The sequence below is a fragment of the Eschrichtius robustus genome, chromosome 3, assembly GCF_028021215.1.
Source record: "Eschrichtius robustus isolate mEscRob2 chromosome 3, mEscRob2.pri, whole genome shotgun sequence".
NCBI lineage: Eukaryota > Metazoa > Chordata > Mammalia > Artiodactyla > Eschrichtiidae > Eschrichtius > Eschrichtius robustus.
The window spans coordinates 30,501,979-30,520,633 of NC_090826.1; the positions used below are offsets into that span (position 1 = coordinate 30,501,979).

Here is an 18,655-nt window from a genome sequence, read left to right on the forward strand (position 1 = left end):
CTCTGCTCTCTAAATATATTAATTAACATTTTCATACTTTCCAGTTTACAATGCAACTTCACACACTGACTCATTTGGTTCCCATGATAAACAAGAGAGATGGGCGGTAACAGCAAGGCCTCATTTTGTGTAGCACTCAACAGTTTGCAAGGTGCTCTCTCTTAGTTTATTTTGTGTGATACTCACATGGTAGCTCTTGCAAGTTCTCGACTCCAGGAAAACTGATGTACTTGTAGTTCTCTTGGCCCACAGAAAACTGTTTCACATTTCCGTGTCTTCACCAGTGTCACTCAGTCAATATGGTCCTTCCCACCTTGCTCACCAGGTGAACTGCTATTCATACTTAAAAACCCATTTCAGATAGGGCGCATGGTGTCTCTCTCCCCTGGAAGATGGGCAGGTGGTGTTGTCCTCAAGAAGTGTATTGCCTTTGCCAGATTTGTCGAGGTCAGCCAGCTGGTTGTTGGGATAGAATGGGGGCTCTGGCCAACTGTTTTGTAGTTTGGGGTAAACTTCATCCATCACCAAAGGAAAGACAGCCTCTCTACCAGCCCCCTGGCCATAAGAACCCGCTGCAAGTTTGGCCAGATTTACTCTCTTTGTTATATGGAGGGAGAAGGGTCAATATCAGCCTTAGCCTTGGGACATTTTTATTGGTTTTATGCTACTGGTCATCAGGCCAACCCAGTCTTTAGGCCTTCAAACAGGCCTCAAAGATACTTACAAATAAACCTCAGGCTTCTCAAATTGGTCTCAGAGACCCTCACCTGCATCCTCAGACCCGCCTCAGATGCGACTCTTCTATGGGCACAGATCAGAGCACAGACCTGTATCAGGAAACCCCTTCCTCCAACCTCAGATGTTCCCTCAAAGACACCCTCCCAAGAGAGCCAGGACCCAGCTCCCACTGCCCACACCCCTGCTGGAGGTCTGTCTGGGGCCTGCAGGACTCTGTCCAGGAGCGCACCTGTGGGTCTGAAGCCCTGACTGGGGAAGACTAAGGCTGCTGGTGGTCGTCATGGTGACCAGCTAGATTTCCTAACTCAGAGTAGGTGGGACACTCGGCTTTCCTTGTCTTATTGCCGCGCTAGTGATTCTAGTAACCAGAGTGGTCCTCTTCACAGAATCAGGAGTCAGAGGGCAGAAGGGATGGGGAGAAAGCTGCCCCAGTGTAGGACAGAAAGAGTCACTTGAGGGGTGGGGGGGGTGGGATGGAGATGAAGGAAGCAAAAGAGGTCTCCCAGGCCCTTTCTCTGAAGCTATGAGGCCTGTTTTCCCAGGGCTGTGGCACCAGGGCCCAGTACTTACAGGATCGGGTTGTAAATGTCAGTGTGAAATCTACTTCCTGTGTCGTCAGCACAGTCAGGTCCACACCTGCGGGTGAGCTGGCGTTGCCACACTGAACACCTCCACTTCCCCAACTTGCTCCTCCTCCAGGGCTCCCCAGCTCACAGGAGGGTCCCACATCCCTTTGACCACCCAACCTGAGGTCCTCAGCTCAGCCTGGACCAATGCCACCCCAACCAGGCTGGACTCTTCCTTTCCCTCCTACCAGCCTCCAGAATCAGTCTCCCAGAAACCACCTCTGAGCATATCAATCTGCTTTGGAACTTGCAGTGGATCTCCACTGCCCATGAGATAAAGTCCAACGAAGCTCCTCGTCCCACACTTCACAACCTGGCTGCCTCTGACCTCTCCAGAGTCCTCTGCTTGCACACACCGTACTTTCTGGCCAGATTCAGCCACGTCCACCTCTCACCTCCAGACCTTTGCTCCTGCCAGACCCCTGGCCTGGCTGCCTTTGCACTCTGCCTTTGCTGGTTTCACAAAGCCCTTCTCAGATGGTGAGCCCACCACGACTGCCCCTGCCTCCTTGGATCCTGTAGCATTTTCACCATTTCTACAAAAAAAAAAAAAGGGTCCTATGGTAGGCGATAAGGACTCTTTGAGTGATTCACTGCTGAGTTCCCCCGAATGAAGTCATTCATTCGGTCATCGTGTGTTTGTGGAGCACCTACCACACTCCTGGTTCTGTCTGGGGCCTGGGGCACAGCCGTGATCAAGACAGGATGGGACTCATACTGTCCCGGGGGCGTTAATTCCCTAGTGAATCCTGGCTTTTGCAGAGACCTTAGCTTCTTTCACGGATGCCTCTCCAGACTCGGTGTCCAGCACCCCAGGAATCCAAAGCAGCCATTCCCTACCCCTGTTTGCTCATCCACACAATCGCCTGCCATCTGAATGTACAGAGCAGGTGTGCACACAGGCACCTGGGCATGGGGTCCTGGGGGCAGGGGATGGGGTGGTGAGGGCTGTATGTAAACGTGTGTGGGGCCGTCTGGGGTGCACAGTGGTGCTGGGCGGCCGCCGCCCTCCACGCCGCCTGTCTGCGCATCTCACTCAGCCCCCCGGACCTAACGGCTCCCAGCACACTGTGCTCCTGCTGCTTAATTTTGCTGAACACCGAGTTCCAACCCCGTGTTAACTGGTTTTGCTCCAGCCTTTTGTGCCTCCCATTAAATGAGGAAATGCCACCCATAAAATTTTAATTTTAAAAGCCAACTTGTTTGTTTTATGTTAAAATTCCCCAGGCAGCTCCAGCAGAGGGAAAACAGACACGTTTTCGTTTCATTAAAGCAACTTGAGTGAAGATAAAAAAAGAAGCTGAAAAATTAGATTTAAAAACAGAGCAAGAAGCATTTAAGGAAAATGAATGAAAAATGAGCTGCCGCGGAGGGCAGCAGGGATCAGGCTCCACTTCTGCCCACCTGCGCCCCTGCAGGGAGATGGCGGAGCCAAAGAGGGAGTCGGACAGCCTTGGCTGGCGCCCCCAAAAGGCCAGACCGTGGACTCCCTCCTCCTTGAAAGTTGCAAAGTGCTGCTCACTGTCTGATGAGTACCATTAGGAAGTCAGTGACATCTGCTTCAGCCACCAAAGCAGAATTTCCAGGTTCTGTGTCCTAGAGGAAGCAGGCTAGAGGGACTCCACCACTGGGCCAGCAGCATCCTCTTCCTCAAGGACAAACTGCATGATGGTTAAGCCAACTGGGTGGTCCTGGCTCTACCACTTACCAGCTGCATAATGGAGGGCAGGTGGCCTCAGTTTTCTCATCTGTAAAATGGGAATCATAATGTTACTTGGGGTTCATAGGGGGTGTTGTGAGGATTAAACAGGTTAATACACTGAAAACACTTAAAACAGAGGCTGGTACGCAGTAAGTGTTTAATTAATGGTAGCTTTTACTACTCTCATCCTGCCGCTACTCTTCCACTCCCTGCTCCCTTCCTCATCTACACATCCCCTCACCACTCAAAGGTCCTTTTAATGATGTCCCTGAGCTAAAGACAGCTAAGAGAGACTGGGGTGGGGGGCGGCGGGGGCGGGTGGAGAGGTCTGATGAAAGATTGGGAAACCCCATTCCATGACAATTCTTTTTTTTTTTTTCCGATGTATTTATTTTTGGCTGTGTTGGTCTTCACTGCTGCGTGCGGGCTTTCTCGAGATGCGGCGAGCGGGGCCTGCTCTTCGTTGCGGTGCACGGGCTTCTCATTGCAGTGGCTTCTCTTGTTGCAGAGCACAGGCTCTAGGTGTGCAGGCTTCAGTAGTTGCGGTACACGGGCTCAGTAGTTGTGGCTCGCGGGCTCTAGAGCGCAGGCTCAGTAGTTGTGGCGCACGGGCTTAGTTGCTCCGCGGCATGTGGGATCTTCTCGGACCAGGGCTCAAACCGGTGTCCCCTATATTGGCAGGCAGATTCTTAACCACTGTGCCACCAGGGAAGCCCCCATGGCAATTCTTGTGGGCAAAACCAATTCATTAAAATGTTATTATAATCCCGTCAAGGGAAGCCAGGCTCCCTGGGTTCAAAGTCCAGCTCCACCACTTACCAGCTGTGTGTTCTTGGGCAAGAGTCTTCTGGGCCTCAGTCTCTGCATTAATAAAATGGGAACAATAAGTGAATCAGCCACACGTTGTCATGGAAATCTAATAAAGCAAGCTCTATGGAGTGTCCAGCACTGCTAAATGCCCAGTAAATGGCCAATGTTCTGCATCAGGTCTGGGGGTCCGAGGCTGTGGAGGTGGAGAAGGAGCAGCTGGGCAGGTGGTACCATAATAGTGACCTCACCTCCCTGTTCACGGCTGTAGCCATGGAGTCATTATTAATAGCGCTCCCTTTCATTCTCTAAAGTGTTCTAATCTGGATGACTAATTATATGGTCATCCTACTCCAAATCCCCCACACCAGTGAGGGGGGGCTCAGAGCTTGCCCCCCGGGGTTCTGGGGAAAAGGTCCTGACCCTTGACCTGTTTTCTGCCTGACTACAGAGTCCTAACCCGGAGCCCTAACCTCACACTTGGCTCGGGCTAAAGAAGCTCATTACCTCAGTCAGCGTGATGAAGAGTCAGGGTGGGGAGAGGCTGGGGAAAGGCCAAGGGTGCCCGGAAGGTGCTGGGAATGGAGGCTGGGATTCCGGGCCTCCTCTCTGCCGCTGAGGGCAACTTACGCAACTCCTGATGCTCAACTTCCTCTTCTCTCCAGGGAAGCTGGGGGTGGAGGGATTAGCCACAGCACTACCCTTACCAACAGTTGCAAAGATCAAATCAACCAGTGAATGGATGTGAAAGTATTTTGTAAACTGTGAAGTGTTGCTCACTTTTGACCATTGGAAAGTCAGTGACATCTACTTCAGCCACCGAAGCAGAATTTCCAGGTTCTCTTCCTGGAGGTGACCAGAGATGGGGACAGAGAGGGTCACAAAGGGGCACAAATGGGGAAGGGGTGATCTGGCCGGTGCCTTGGCACGCAGAAGTCCTGTAACTCACAGCCTGTGTCCTGCAGAGTCTGACCCACTACCCACAGGCCCCCAACACCTGCCCAGGGCCCTCTGGCCCCCTCAGAGACCCATCTTCCAGGCAGCAGCAACGGCTACCAGCAAGCTCCATCCCTCTGTCTGTGGGAGCTACCTTCTCAGAAAAGCTCAGAGAGGACATCTTAGTGGCTGCAAAGTGGCACCCTTTTTATTCTAGGCAGAATTCTTTTCCCGCAGTTCCCAAATGGTACACCAAGGAACACCTCCCTACTCCCACTCCCCACCCCCGGCAGGATTTAATGACAGTTCTGAGAGAGTAGGACCCAGTGGGTGGGGCTCCAGGCTCACTCTTGCCCCCTCCCCTTTCCCCTCCTCCCCCCTCCCCCCCTTGAACCAGAGTAGCTCTATTTTACATACTCTTTCCAAGGTTTTGCTTGCACGAAAATTTCCACCGTTAAAATACTTTTTATGCTCCTCCTCTTCTCTTTCTTCCTTCCTGAACCGTTCAGTCTGAAAACCATCAGGGGCAGCAGAGCAAGGGAGACATCTGCGTGGGGGTGGGAGAACGACGGCGGACAGGAGGGGGGTGTCACAGCCGGGTGAGGAGGGGTCCACGTTGTGGGAGGCAGCCTGGCACAGGGTGTCAGAGCCCCAGCGGGGTGGGGAGAGTGTCTATCCTAAAGGGACAGCCTGGCCTGGAGTGTCAGAACACAAACGGGGTGAGGGGGCAGCCATACATGGGGGCAGCCCGGGGTGAGGGTCAGAGCCTGATCAGGGTGAGTAGGGCAGCCATGCAGGGGAGATGGGCCCAGCATGGGAAATCAGAGGCCAAGCTGGATGAGGAGGGGGATAGGCTGGGATCCTAAGGCAGTGTGAGGAGGGGGTCTAAATGGAGGGGGCAGTAACCCTCCCTGGGGACTCAGAGTCTGAAACAGGGCAGTTCAGAAAGAGGAGGGACAACCCAGATCACCACCACTCAAGCCTCCTTCTCCCCCTGCCCAAATCTATTCTAAAGCCAAGGAGGACCTGGAGCCCTTCCCAAATCAACTGAAGTTATCAAATACTCACTGAGCACTGGCGATGTGCTGGACAGCACGCTGGGTGCTGGAGGAGAGAGCCGGGACGGAGCACGACAGCCCAGAGGGCAGGATGGCTTGGAGCCCACCATCATAGGACAGGAGTGATGGGAGCACCTGGGGGACAGGGGGGCGGCAGGACCTCTCAGGGGCATCAGGAACTGTCCAGAGAAGAGGCAAGCTGAGCGGTGAAGGAAGATGACTTTGCCAAGTGGGCCGGGATGGGGGCAGCAATGACTCTGGACCTCGATTTCTCCCCCTGCCCATCCTCACCTGCCCAGGTTCAACCCATGCCCAAGGGCCAGAGCCACCAAGAACCTCACAAGAGGCCTTTCCATCCTGGGACCCCAAGGACTACACCCTAGGCACAGGCCCTTCGGGATAGACAGGGAGCTTCCGGGGCCGCCTCACTTTTGTCCACAGCTCACTTCACCTGGGGGCTCGCCTTGATGGGAAGGTCCCCCCTCTGCTTTCTTTTCTGAGGTTCAACATCTCTCATCATTGAGACATTCTGCCTGGTGCTTAACTTGAGTCCCTCTTGCTTTATTAAGAAAAATGGCTCACTGAGGCCCTTCCCCAATACTGCTGAAACACTGATAAAATCTGTCCCAGGAGAAGGTGGGGGGAAGCTGACCAGGTCAGTGAGTTGGGGGATGCACCAAAACCCTCCCTCAGGCACAGGCTCCGCTCCCAGTCCTTATTTTTTTCTCAAAAGCCCTAAACTACGATCCTTCCTTTGGGGGCCCCTCTGTCCTTCCCACACCTAGGTGAGATCCCCACTCATGCACCCCCAGCACAACAGTCCTTAGCCTGACTCCTCAAAGGGCCCTTTCGGCAGAGAAATGCTGGCAGGGTCCCACTCCAGGTGGTCCCTTCCATTTGGGCCTCAAGGTGGCCCGGCCCAGCCTCGAAAAGGAACGGTTGGATTCCATACGACCTGACTTTCATGCTTCAAACGGCCCCAGGAGAGGTCGAGGCTGGACCCCAGAAAGGACTTCCTTTGGTTGAGATGTGGCAATAAGGTGCTCGTGCCCCGCCTCCCTGCGGTCACCACGAGGGGGCGCCACAGCCCAGCCCACGGGCTGTGTTATCAGAGGCCCGGCGGCGTCGCCGAGGAGGCAGGGAGGGTCTGGCGGGCCCCGGGGGCGCTGGGGTGCGGGGCCGTAGAGAAGCTGCTGAAGGAGCCAGAAACACCTGGTCGGAGGTGACACGCCCGCGCCGCGCGGCCGGGACTCGGGAAAGGGAGTGGCAGCGGGTTTTGCCTAGTCATCGCCTGCGAAGACTCGCGTCACCTCTGATGTCAGGGCTTCCAGAGGCTTCGTTCCAGTTCCGGGCTCCAGGAAAGTGCGTCGCGGGGCGCAGAGGTTACACAACTTCCCCCAAGGTCGCGTCGGAAAGGACCCGCAGGGCCGGAATTCGAACCCGCCTCAGCGGGCACGTACCCGCCTGCGCGGTCGGCAGGTGGCCGGGCCCCGCGTAGCATCCTTCCCAAACCCACCGCACAGCCCGCGCCGGCCTTGGCCTGGCTTCCTTCTTTCTCGTCTCTCAAATGGTTTTTCATGGTAAGATCTCCTTGGCAGCCTTATAATAAAAAAGAGCCTCCCTGAAACCACAAGTGTTTTTAAATGAATTCAGGTCCCAAATTCCCGGAGTACGGCGGAGAGGCGGAAGGTGACGGAAAGTCTTTCAGCGTGAAAGTTAGACGTCAAGGGCGCGGGGCCCTCCCCCGACCTCCAGAGCTGGCGCTGCGGAGACACGAGGGCCCTCACGCGTCTCAGGAAGTGTCTCCTTTTGAAAACGCACCGGTCCTTGTGCTCTGAGTGTTTGGAGTCCGGTCCATTATGAGAAATCTCCTTTTGAGGATGGACATAGTCAAATCCAGATGTTGGCCTCGCAGAACAAAAAGCTCCCTCCAAACTCTCTTCATGAAGAAACAGGTTCTCATCCTTTGAAGGAATAACATCTCTTGATAAGTGGAATTTTTTTCCCCCAGCCAAGAACCTTCTGCCCTGAATTTGTTAAAACCGGTTTAATAGCCTATCTCTGTTCCATTTCTGATGCCAGGATGGCAGTGACAAGGTGGAATGTCACCAGCTGCTAGATTCAATAGATTGAGTATGGCTTCACTATGAAGAGAAGGCTGTATTTTTTTTTTTAATATACATCATTTATTTAGATAGATTTCTTATAGTTCAAGACATACATTCTAATAGGGCAAATGTAAGATGAAATACAGATTGTCAGAACAACTTCCCAAATTGTACACTTCATTTGCTGATTCAAAAATGCTTGAATAACAACTTTTCAGAAAGAAGGATGCGTTATTCACTAAGTGTACACACTGATTGTAAGACAATCCCAGTTTCAGTAATATTCATTTCTTAAAGTACATCTTAAAATAGGGGAAATATGGACTACATATTTGTTGACTACAATATGTGTATATATAGCCAACAAGGATGTTTTATCAGTAAGGTCTAGTATTTTTGCTGAAACTGAGAGCTCGAAGCAGGAATCCTTTCCTAATCCTTCTTGCATACCACCAGTGACAGGATGCTCACTACCTCTGAACACAATCCTTTTCATTGTGGGACAGTTCTGTCAGAGTTGGTTCTCAGTGCCTTGTCATCTCCGCGTTCTGCCCTTGGAGCAGGCAGGGTTATTGGTGCTCCCTTCTCTGCCCCCCGAGTCTCTCTTCTCTGAAGTCAGGATCCCCAATTCCTCACTATCCTTTGCCCTCCACAAATTGGCCTCTGGTCTCTCCCTGTCCCCTCAAAGGTATGGCAACCAGAATTGAACCCAACCTTCCAGCTATCACCTCCCTCATCCTCAATCTATACCGCCAAAGATGCAGCCTAAGATCACATTAGTTTGGGGGCAGCCATCTTAACATGGGATTATATTGAACCTTCAGCCAAAACCTTTTTCATGAAAAATCTTTTCATTTTACATCCATCCCCATTCCATTTTACTTCAGGGAGTTTAGTCTATCATTTCACTTTACATTTGTAATTTTTAAGATCCCCCCCACAAACTGCAGAAACTTCAGGCCCTACAGAACCTTCTCTTATTGCTTTCCCCATTTTATAGATGAAGAAAAATGCGGCACAGAGATGTCAAGCAAGTTACCCAAGGTGGCAGGGCCAGGAGGTGGTGAAGTTGGGATTCAAACTCTTAACCCCCTCAGATGAACCAACAAGGGCTTAAGGAGTTTTCCCAGGGGATTCATGTCTTTACATGCAGTACTGGGTTATGTTTCAATTTCTGTATTTTAATCAGTTAAGAAATACTTTGTATTGGGACTTCTCTGGCAGTCCAGTGGTTAGGATTCTGAACTTCCACTGCAGGGGGCACAGGTTGGATCCCTGGTCCAGGAACTAAGATCCCACATGCGGTGCAGTGCAGCCAAAAAAACAAACAAACATTGTATTAATTGTTTAAAGGGCATTGCTTGATTGAGAGATTGAGTGCTTGGCAAACGGTGATTCGCAGTTACTCAGTCCTTTTATCACTTAGCTGAACACTGCCAGCCCCTGGCGTAGCTTTGCCTATGAAACAATTTTAAATTATTTTTATTATAATAACAAATTTATAGTCTATACCCATCATAGATCACTGGTTAAAGACAAAAATCCTAAAAAAACAAAATTTGATGCTGAAATACAAGTTAATTGGGAAAAAAAGTTAACGAAAATATTTCTGTAAATTCCTCCTATCTACACACTGCTTACATCTGATCATAATTTTCACACGTTATTTGATAAATACTGTTGGGACCACCAAGAATCCACCAGGATAACTAAATTGGGTCCCTACCTTACACCCGTGCCAAAATTAATTCTAACCTATTTTATTTTATTTATTTTTTTGGCTGTGCCACGCAGCTTACAAGATCTCACTTCCCCGACTGAGGGACTGAACCCAGGCTATGGCAGTGAAAGCTGGAATCCTAACCACTAGGCCACCAGGGAACTCCCTCCAACAGATTTTTTTTTTAACTATACATAAAAAAAAGAAACCATATATGTGTCAGAAAAAAATGGGCATATTTGTGTCATAATCTTAAGAATGGAGGCCTTCTTACGTATCACAGAAAAACCCCAAACCATACAAGAAAATGATCTGTTTCTCTACATAAAATTGAAAATTTTTCCTGAGTTAAGAAAAAAGAGGGCTTCCCTGGTGGCGCAGTGGTTGAGAATCTGCCTGCCAATGCAGGGGACACGGGTTCGAGCCCTGGTCTGGGAAGATCCCACATGCCGCGGAGCAACTGGGCCCGTGAGCCACAACTACTGAGCCTGCACGTCTGGAGCCTGTGCTCCGCAACACGAGAGGCCGCGACAGTGAGAGGCCCGCGCACTGCGATGAGGAGTGGCCCCCGCTTGCCACAACTACAGAAAAGCCCTCGCACGGAAATGAAGACCCAACACAGCCAAAAATAAAAATAAAGAAAGAAATAAATTTTAAAAAAAAAAGAAAGAAAAAAGAAACACATACAAAGTCAAATGACAGCTGAATAGGAAAGGAAAATATTTGAAATCTATCACAAAGAGCTAATTTCCCTTATCTTTAAAGAGCTCCTGTGAATCAGTAAGGATAAAAGACCAATAATTCAATAGAAAAATAGGCAAAGGACGTAAACAACTAGTCAGCCCCCAAAATGCAAATTGGTCTCAAATGTAAGAAAAAAGAAACTTCATCCTCACTTACAGTAAGTGAAATACAATGAGATACCATTTTGCATCCACCAGGTTGGCAAAGATCAAAACGTCTGGTGACCACGGTGGGGCAAGGATATGGTGACATGGGCCGTTTTCATCATTGCTGGTGGGAAGGTAATGGTACGATTTCTATGAAGAGCAATTTAGCAGTATTCTTCTAAAGGTCAGCGCTCACGTGCCCTTTCTTATGGGTTGAATTGTGTCCCCCCATCAAATTCACATGTTGAAGTCCTAACCCTCAGTACCTCAGAATGTGACCCTATTTGGAAATCAGGACATTACGGATAGAATTAGTTAAGATGAGGTCATACTGGAGTGGAGAGGGGTCCTCATCCAACATGACTGTTATCCTTATAAAAAGGAGAAATGTGGACATAGACACACACACACAAGGAGAATACCATGTGAACATCAAGGCTGAGATGAGGTAATGCAGCTACAAGCCAAGGGACACCAAAAAGTGCCAGCAAACCACCAGGAGCCATGGAAGAGACCTGGAACAGAGTCTCCCTGACAGTTCTCAGAAGGAGCCAACCTGGCCCCACCTGATCTCAGACTTCCAGCCTCCAGAACTGTGAAATAATAAATTTCTGTTGCTCAACCATTCAGTTTGTAGTACTTTGTTACAGCAGCCCTAGCAAACTAAGACACTCTTTGACCCAGCAAGATGAATTCATCCTACTATGTATTTGTGCAGTTGCAAAGTGGTGAGCAGATGCGGGTCTACTTGCGGTGTTGTTTGTAATAGCTAAAGGTCAGAAACAACCTAAATGTCTTATCAGTCACAAACTGCCTAAATAAATTATGGAATTATCTCAAAGGTCTATTAGGAAGTGAGAAAAGCAAGGTGCAGCTGGTTGTAGAGAGGGCCTCGTTTGTATAAAAATAAAGAGAAACAAAGCAGAATGTACGTGAGCAAATATTTGCTTGTGGCTGCATAGATTCTATCTGGAAAGATACACAAGAAATTGCTAACTTCAGTTGTTCCTGGAGAACAGAAACACTTTAAGGACCATGGAAAGGAGATTTTGGTTCTACTCAAAACACACCTGTACCTTTTGAACCTTTTACATTGTTTATGTAACACCTGTTCAAAAAAAAAAAAATCTGTGTATAACATCAAGATGCCTCTAGTACTTCAAAAACCAACAGGAAAAAGAGAAAATATAGCCATTTTAGCTTTTCATCTTTTGGAAATAACAGCTAATAACAGTAATATTCATACCTGAAATGGGTTATTTGAGGAGATATCTTCTCTCTTATCTCTTCGTTTAGAAACAAAGCACAAAATGTGTTTTGAAAATAACCAAATAAATCACAAAAATGAAGCACAAGATGCCAAAATTCTAAACTCCCATGTATTGAAAGCAAATCTGTTTTTTAATTCATAGCATGTAGTTAAATTTCAATCTATAATGACAATTTCAGCATACATTCAGTCTCCAAATCAAGCCTAACAAGATATTTTCAATTCATTTGTCTATAAATCTTAATTTTCCTCATAAAATTAATTTAAATTCTATTAAACAGTTGGCATCATTTATTAAATAGGAAAGGGTCAAAAGTAGCCTTTAAAATAACAAATCTTACGAAATATACACTTTCTAATACAACCTTTGGAATCAGACTGATCTAAAATAAAATAAATTTTCTCAAAATATCTTCTTACCTTGCAAAAAAAAGAAATTATCTTCTTTATTCGAAAAAGGGTTTGTGAGGTCATTGATCTCTGTAAAAACAATTGGAGTGTTCAAACATGTTGAGAAATACAACCTGGGCTCATCCTGTATGTTTGTGCAAGCTGCGAACTGTACAACTCCAGGGGGCGCCATTGAGATCATAATCCAAATTGTGCAGTGCACTGCCTGTGCAACCCGGCATATCAATCCTGTGCCTACTGAAAATGTTGGGGGTCGTGGAAGGCTTTTGGGGAGGAGAGGGTAGATGTCAGAGGTGGGGTCACATAGATTGGGAGGCCAGAATCTCATGCATACAGCCTCCCATCTCTCCAGGTTGACCTCCCTTGTGGAGGCGCTGGCAACAGAAATATCCTGAGTTTTCTCTGAGCCTTACAGCCTTGGTTTTCCTAAGGTTGGTGGCGGGAGGACCATCTTCCAGGGCCTACAATCATCTCTTTGGCCTGTACAACTCAAAGTCCTCTTTAATCACTTAGCAGCTGAGAAGCAAGGCCAGATGAAGGGACCCCACCATACCCTTCATTTTACTCCTACCCTAAAGGAGGCAGAGGTGGCTAGCGCAAGAGGAGAGGTGGAGGCGGCTGAACCTGAAATGACATTCAGGACATTTGGCCTCCAGGACCAGCTCTACCACTGCCTTTCTGTGTGATCTTGGCAAATCTGTAAGCCTTTCTGGGCTTCTGCCTCCCTGTTTGCAAAATGAAGAGGATTATTGCCATTCTTTCTCTGTCTCTTGGAAAAACACACAAAAGAAAAGAGAAAAACACAAAGCAATGATTTCACAGGGAATGCATAGAAATTCAAGCATTCCAATTATTATCATTAAACATCAAGAATTTGTCAGGAGGCTCTGAGCAGCTATAAAACCTCAAGCAAATCTCAAGACCTCCCTGGGCCTTCGTTTTACCATGTGCCAAGTGGCAAAGCTTGAATTAGATCAGCAGTTTGCTGACCTTTTCACCACTAAGAGTCTATTTTATTATTTCCAAACCATCCCCACAGACCTCACATTTTGTAAGATTTTATCCCCTAAGCTGTATTTAGGTAATTATTGTATACTTAAGAAATATTAAGTAATTATTGTTATCATTATAAAGGATATTTTTGGTTGTGAGTGACAGAATTTATGGGCTTACATAGGCAAAGAGTCTAGAACTAGGAATAGCTTCAGGCAAGGCTCGATCCAGCAGCTGTTACAGAGGACCAGTGTTCTTCTAGTCTCTTGGCTCTGCCTCCTCTGAAGTGTCACAAGGTGGCTTCCAGAAACTCATGGGACTACTTGCTTTTCTCACTTGTGATTGGCAAGAAACAGAGAGCTTGCTGCCCGGTTAACATAAAGAAAAGACACAGAATTGAGACTCATTAACCTGGTTAGCCTGATTTGGGCCATGTACCCTTTCCTGACCAATTACCAAACCTGAAGGATAAGATGTATTGATTTGCTTAAGCCAGTTAGGCCCCACTGCTGGAATGGGGTCATTTCTGACCAGATCACATGGCTGGGAAATTCCCAGCACTAATAGGAAGGGGGAATCGGACGAAGGGTGCTGGAGAGACACCAGCAAGTTTCCTGTGGTGTGTTTATCAACCAGCGATATCTCAAACAGCCCTTCAGAACTTCTGACCAGCATGTGAGCTGCACATTAGTGACCTCCAGGATCTTGTGAACTAGTCTCAATGACAACCTCATCTGTGGATGGCCACACTGACCACGTGAGTCGACGTCAGCCCAGCTGTGGTTAGACTTGGCCCAGATGCAAGTTCACCCATGAAGCTTCTAGTTCTCTACTCCCACCCAGCCTTTCAGACATGGCTCAGCTGGAGGCCCAGGTGAACCTCAGACTCCCCAGTTCCCAGGCCTATGCCTGCCCTTTTCAGATACAAGAGGACATCTGTGAGCTGGATTTGGCAAAGAGGAAGCAACAGAGATGTCCACAGCAAAACATACCTGGAACCCTGGCTGCCTCGTTCACTGACTCACCACAGATTTACCAACATCTGTGCCAGGTCGTGTCCCAGGGACCCGCCTTCAAGGAGTCACAGTGAGGTGGGGAGACAGTGGTGCCCCAGACCATTACAGTTCAGTGTGGAAACACAGTGAGGCAGGCAGCAGCGGGACAGGGGCAGGCCCCTCCCCATCTCGGGCCAGAGGGCATGAATGTCCACCCCAGTAAGGTCAGCAGCAGGACCACTTCAGCCCAGCCTGGACTCTCCTGGCCCGAGGGAAGCTATCTCTGGTAGCTTCAAGGATCTCACCAAAGTTGTGCCCCACCAGTACAGACTGGGGAGTGTTCAACCCCAGGACTGGGGACCCAAGGTTCTGCATACCATCAGGGCCTTGCAGGATTCTCTCAGGCCCCTTCAGTGCAGTGGCTTTGGGGCTGGGGAGGAGTGGGAGTGGGGGTAGGGGGACAAGCTAACTCACCCTTTTGCCTGCCTTCAGACCCCGCCTCTTCCTAAATCTTCAAAACCAGGTAGGATTCACTGGCTAAGCAAGCACACAGCGAGGCCAAAGGGGTCCCCTGCCACTGCTCTCTCCAACAGACACCTGAGATTCTACTTCTCCTTTGAGTAAGGCATTGCCCTTATCAGGTCCTCAAGTTAAGTCACCAGTATTTCTGAGCACCTGTGTGGGTCTGATCTCCCTGTCTCTGGCAAATGGGGCCAGGGATGCCTGGGATGGAGAAAGCCTGGCTAGTCCCATTCTCAACTTTGCCAAAATTAACTTGCCATGTGGCCAGAGGCAAGTCCCTTTCCTGCTCTGTCTCTCCATCTATAAACTAAAGGTTCTGGGATAATCAGTCTCTATGGGGCTTTCCAGCTCTAACAGTCCAGAATGTGAGCATTCAAGGTTCAGCAAAGAACAGGGAGCAGGGATGGCTGAACTGGGGGAAGAGGGGGCGCCATCTGGCCAGGACCTCATAGACCAAAAGGATATATAGAGATATAGATATAGCTATAGATATAGATATATAGATATATAGGATATATAGATATATACCAATAGAAATGAACAAAGCCATCTGACCTTCTTACCTACAAGGCCCATGAAATTATATACATATTTTTTAAATAAACTTTTTAATTTTGGAATTAATTTTCAATTTACAAAAGAGTTGTAAAGATAGTAGAGAAAGTTCCCGCATACCCCCACATAGTTTCAGTTTCCCCTAATGTGATCATCTCATACCACTGTGGTACCTTTGTCAAAGCAAAAAAAAAAAGAAAAAAATTGGTACATCTCTATTAACTAAAATCCAGACCTTATTTGGATTTTACCAGCTTTTCCATTAATGCTCTCTCTGTTCCAGGATCCAACCAGGAACTATACTGCATCCACCCGGCGTGTCTCTTCATGTCCTCTGGTCTGCTTCTGTCTTTCCGTGCTTTTCGTGACCCTTTCAGTTTTGAGGAGTCCTGATCAAGTATTTTGTAGAATGGCCTTCAATGGGAGTTTGTCTGAGGTTTTTCTCTGGGGTTACGGGTTTGGGGAAGAATACCACAGGGATGAATTGCCCTCCTCATCACATACTGTTGGGGGCACGTGATAGCCACTTGACTTATCATGGGGTGGTGGTAACCGTGATCACTCGGTCAAGGTGGTGTCTGCCAGGTGTCTCCACCATACACTTCCTATTGTTCCCTTTCCCTACTCTGTGATTTAGAAGCAAGTCACTAAGCCCAGGGCACATTCAAAGGAAGAGGAGAGGATAATTAGCCTGGAGAAGGGAGAACCTACATGTGTTATTTGTAAGATTTGTCTCTACCCTGGCCCCACCCAGCTAGTTATTTATTCAACAATTTATTTCTACCAGTACCAACTCAGGGATATGGATTTTATACTTTGGGTTACTATCTAATACTCCATTATCTATTTTATTGCTCTAATTGTTGCAGCTTTGGCCATTGGGAGCTTTTGGCTCCCGAGTCCGTTTGACACACTCCTACCCTTTTGAGTTTGGGGCACTTCCTAACTCTGGCACCACAAGACACTCCAAGCTCACTTTTTTCCCTATCCCAGCCCTAGAATCAGCCGTTTCTCCGAGGAAGTAATATATTTTTAAAACAAACCCTCCAATTATCTTGTCAGTAGCCCAAATGTACTACACTGCATTTGAATACACGATGAAAGAGTTCATTTGTTCAACTGAATTTTAAAACATACTTCAATATTTATAGCTCCTAGTGTGACAAGTCCTTTTTTTTTTTTTTTTTGGCCATGCTGTGTGACATGTGGGACCTTAGTTCCCTGACCAGGGATCGAATCCACACCCCCTGCAGTGGAAGCGCAGAGTCTTAACCTCTAGACCTCCGGGGAAGTCCGACAAGTCTTTTTAAAATATATTAGGAGCCTCAAAACATGGGAGGGATCTGGCCCTTTCTCCATTTCCAGGAGGGCTTGTGGAACTGAACTTCTGCGGCCACACTGCTAAGGCTTGGGGGCAGCCTGCCCACACTTCCTACAGTGGTGACCTAGCTCCTGTGTCCTTCCCAGTCTGAGCTGCCCGGTGGAGCTACCAAAGTCCTAGGTAATTCCTGGGACCTTTCCCTCTCCAGCCTCTCCTCGCCCCCCCGCCCAGGGGGCGACCAGTCCTGGAGCTCTGCAGACCCCACTCAGGCTAGCCAGGTGCAAGCAGGTGGCAGGAGAGCAGGAAGGCTCCAGGAAGGAAGTTGGCAAGCCCAGCCACTGAGATGGGCGTTCAAGGGATGGGGGTGGCGGTGGGGGGGGCGGGGAGCGGGTGGACTGAGCACATTAGATCCAGAGGGCTCCTGGGGATTCGGGCCAAAGTTTGCAAAATCCAGCTAGAAGTGGATCAGGGTTTCACCAGAGCAGTCCTGGGTTCTGCAGAAGACAGTCAGCTTCTCAGGAAAGAGCCGCCTTCATGAGCCGGAAGAGAGCGAGACTGCGGCTCACTCTGGGAGGACACGGAGCTGTGTGACTCATCGCCCAGTCCTGCTGGCTCCCTCTGGCACAGTGCTGGGCAGCACAGGGCCTGGGAGTACGGGCGGAGTCCCAGCCCGGTCCTGGCCCAGGAGGCGGTCCAGGCTGGCAATCACAATCCGGCACGTAGGGTCATAGGCAGGGTGCTGTGGGAGCACCGAGGAGGAAGCAACTCAGCACCAAAGGAGTCTGGGCAGGCCTCACAGAGGAGGTGACATCATCAAAAAGAGGAATAGAATTGGCCAGGCAGCAGTAGGGAGGGAAGAAGGGGAGGGCACTCCCGGGGCTGAGATAGGAGATGCAAAGGCACGGAAGTGTCTGCAAGGCGCTGGCACAGTGCCTGCCGCCCAGCAAGTGCTCCATAAATGCGAGGCATTATCGCTGTGGTTGACTTATCATCATTATGATTATTAACCTGGACTCATTACTTAATATTTTTACTACCGTAAAGGTAGTTACTACAATGAATGAATGTCTAAATATACTGCACTTTTCACTGAATTTTTCCCAACTATAAAAGGGGCTGTTCTGAAGATTACGTCTACAGTACACACAGCACTGGGCAGGAGTAGCGGTGAGCGAGCACGTGTGCTGGCACAACGGAAGGAGCCTCGTTTTCCCCCTCTCCTGGAGGCCAGCCCCTGGGGGTCCTGTGCCTGGGAGACACAGAAGAAGAGGTATTTGGGGGTCTTTAAAGATGACCAGACAACAAAGCAGGGACTTGGCTAGGTGGGATCATTGGTGGTTTCAAAAGCGACAAAGGTGGCACCTGGTGCCCTGGAATGGGAGCTCCTGGTCCTGGCTGCAAGTCTTTCCAGCTGGGACAAGGCAGGTTGTACTTGCCCTTCTATCCTGGCAAGGTCCTTATTTCAGAAAAAATTGTACCTGGCCCTGGATGGGGCCCCAGCTCTGTGTACCTGCTCCAATCACGGTGTACCTGTTGAGTGTTCCTGTCTCAATGCGAATAGTGCCTGCCTGGGTGTACCTGTCTTGATAACTATGGCTCTGCCTCCAGCCGTGTGTGTGGACCAACGCCTGTGTCCCGTACTGTACCTTCGGCATACTTAGTTAGGTCTGAAAGTACGCGGCTGTACCTGTGCCTGTATCGCCGTACACTAGGTCTGCCCGTGCCTAACTCGGTGCGCGTACCTGGTTCAGCCTGGGCTTACCTTACGCCTGCGGGCCATGCACTCCCGCCCTGCAGATCTCCTCGCCGCGGGAGGCTAGAGGTTCACGGAAAGGACAGCTGCCCGCGCCCCTGCCCGGATTCCTGTCCAGGCCTGGCGCTCTCGGGCTGCGGAGGCGGGTTCTGAGGCCGGGGCGAGGTGGGGAGTGATGGGGCGGGGCGGGGCGGGGGGCGGAGCAGGAAGGGGCGATGGCCGCTCCGCCCCCTGCCGCTCGGGCCGGCTC

General features: G+C 49.4%; 1 long non-coding RNA gene across 2 annotated transcripts; it reads right to left on the reverse strand.

Annotated features, from left to right (window-relative positions):
* Positions 1-2,571: 2,571 nt before the first annotated feature.
* LOC137762109 (uncharacterized) lies at positions 2,572-18,537 on the reverse strand. Of its 2 annotated transcripts, XR_011073492.1 has the most exons (6): positions 18,415-18,537; positions 12,276-12,335; positions 5,878-7,831; positions 5,227-5,356; positions 3,886-4,543; positions 2,572-3,735 (listed from the first exon to the last, which is right to left on the reverse strand). It is a non-coding gene; the product is annotated as an uncharacterized lncRNA (long non-coding RNA). The 2 variants fall into 2 exon arrangements; XR_011073491.1 differs by lacking the exon at positions 12,276-12,335.
* Positions 18,538-18,655: the final 118 nt, after the last annotated feature.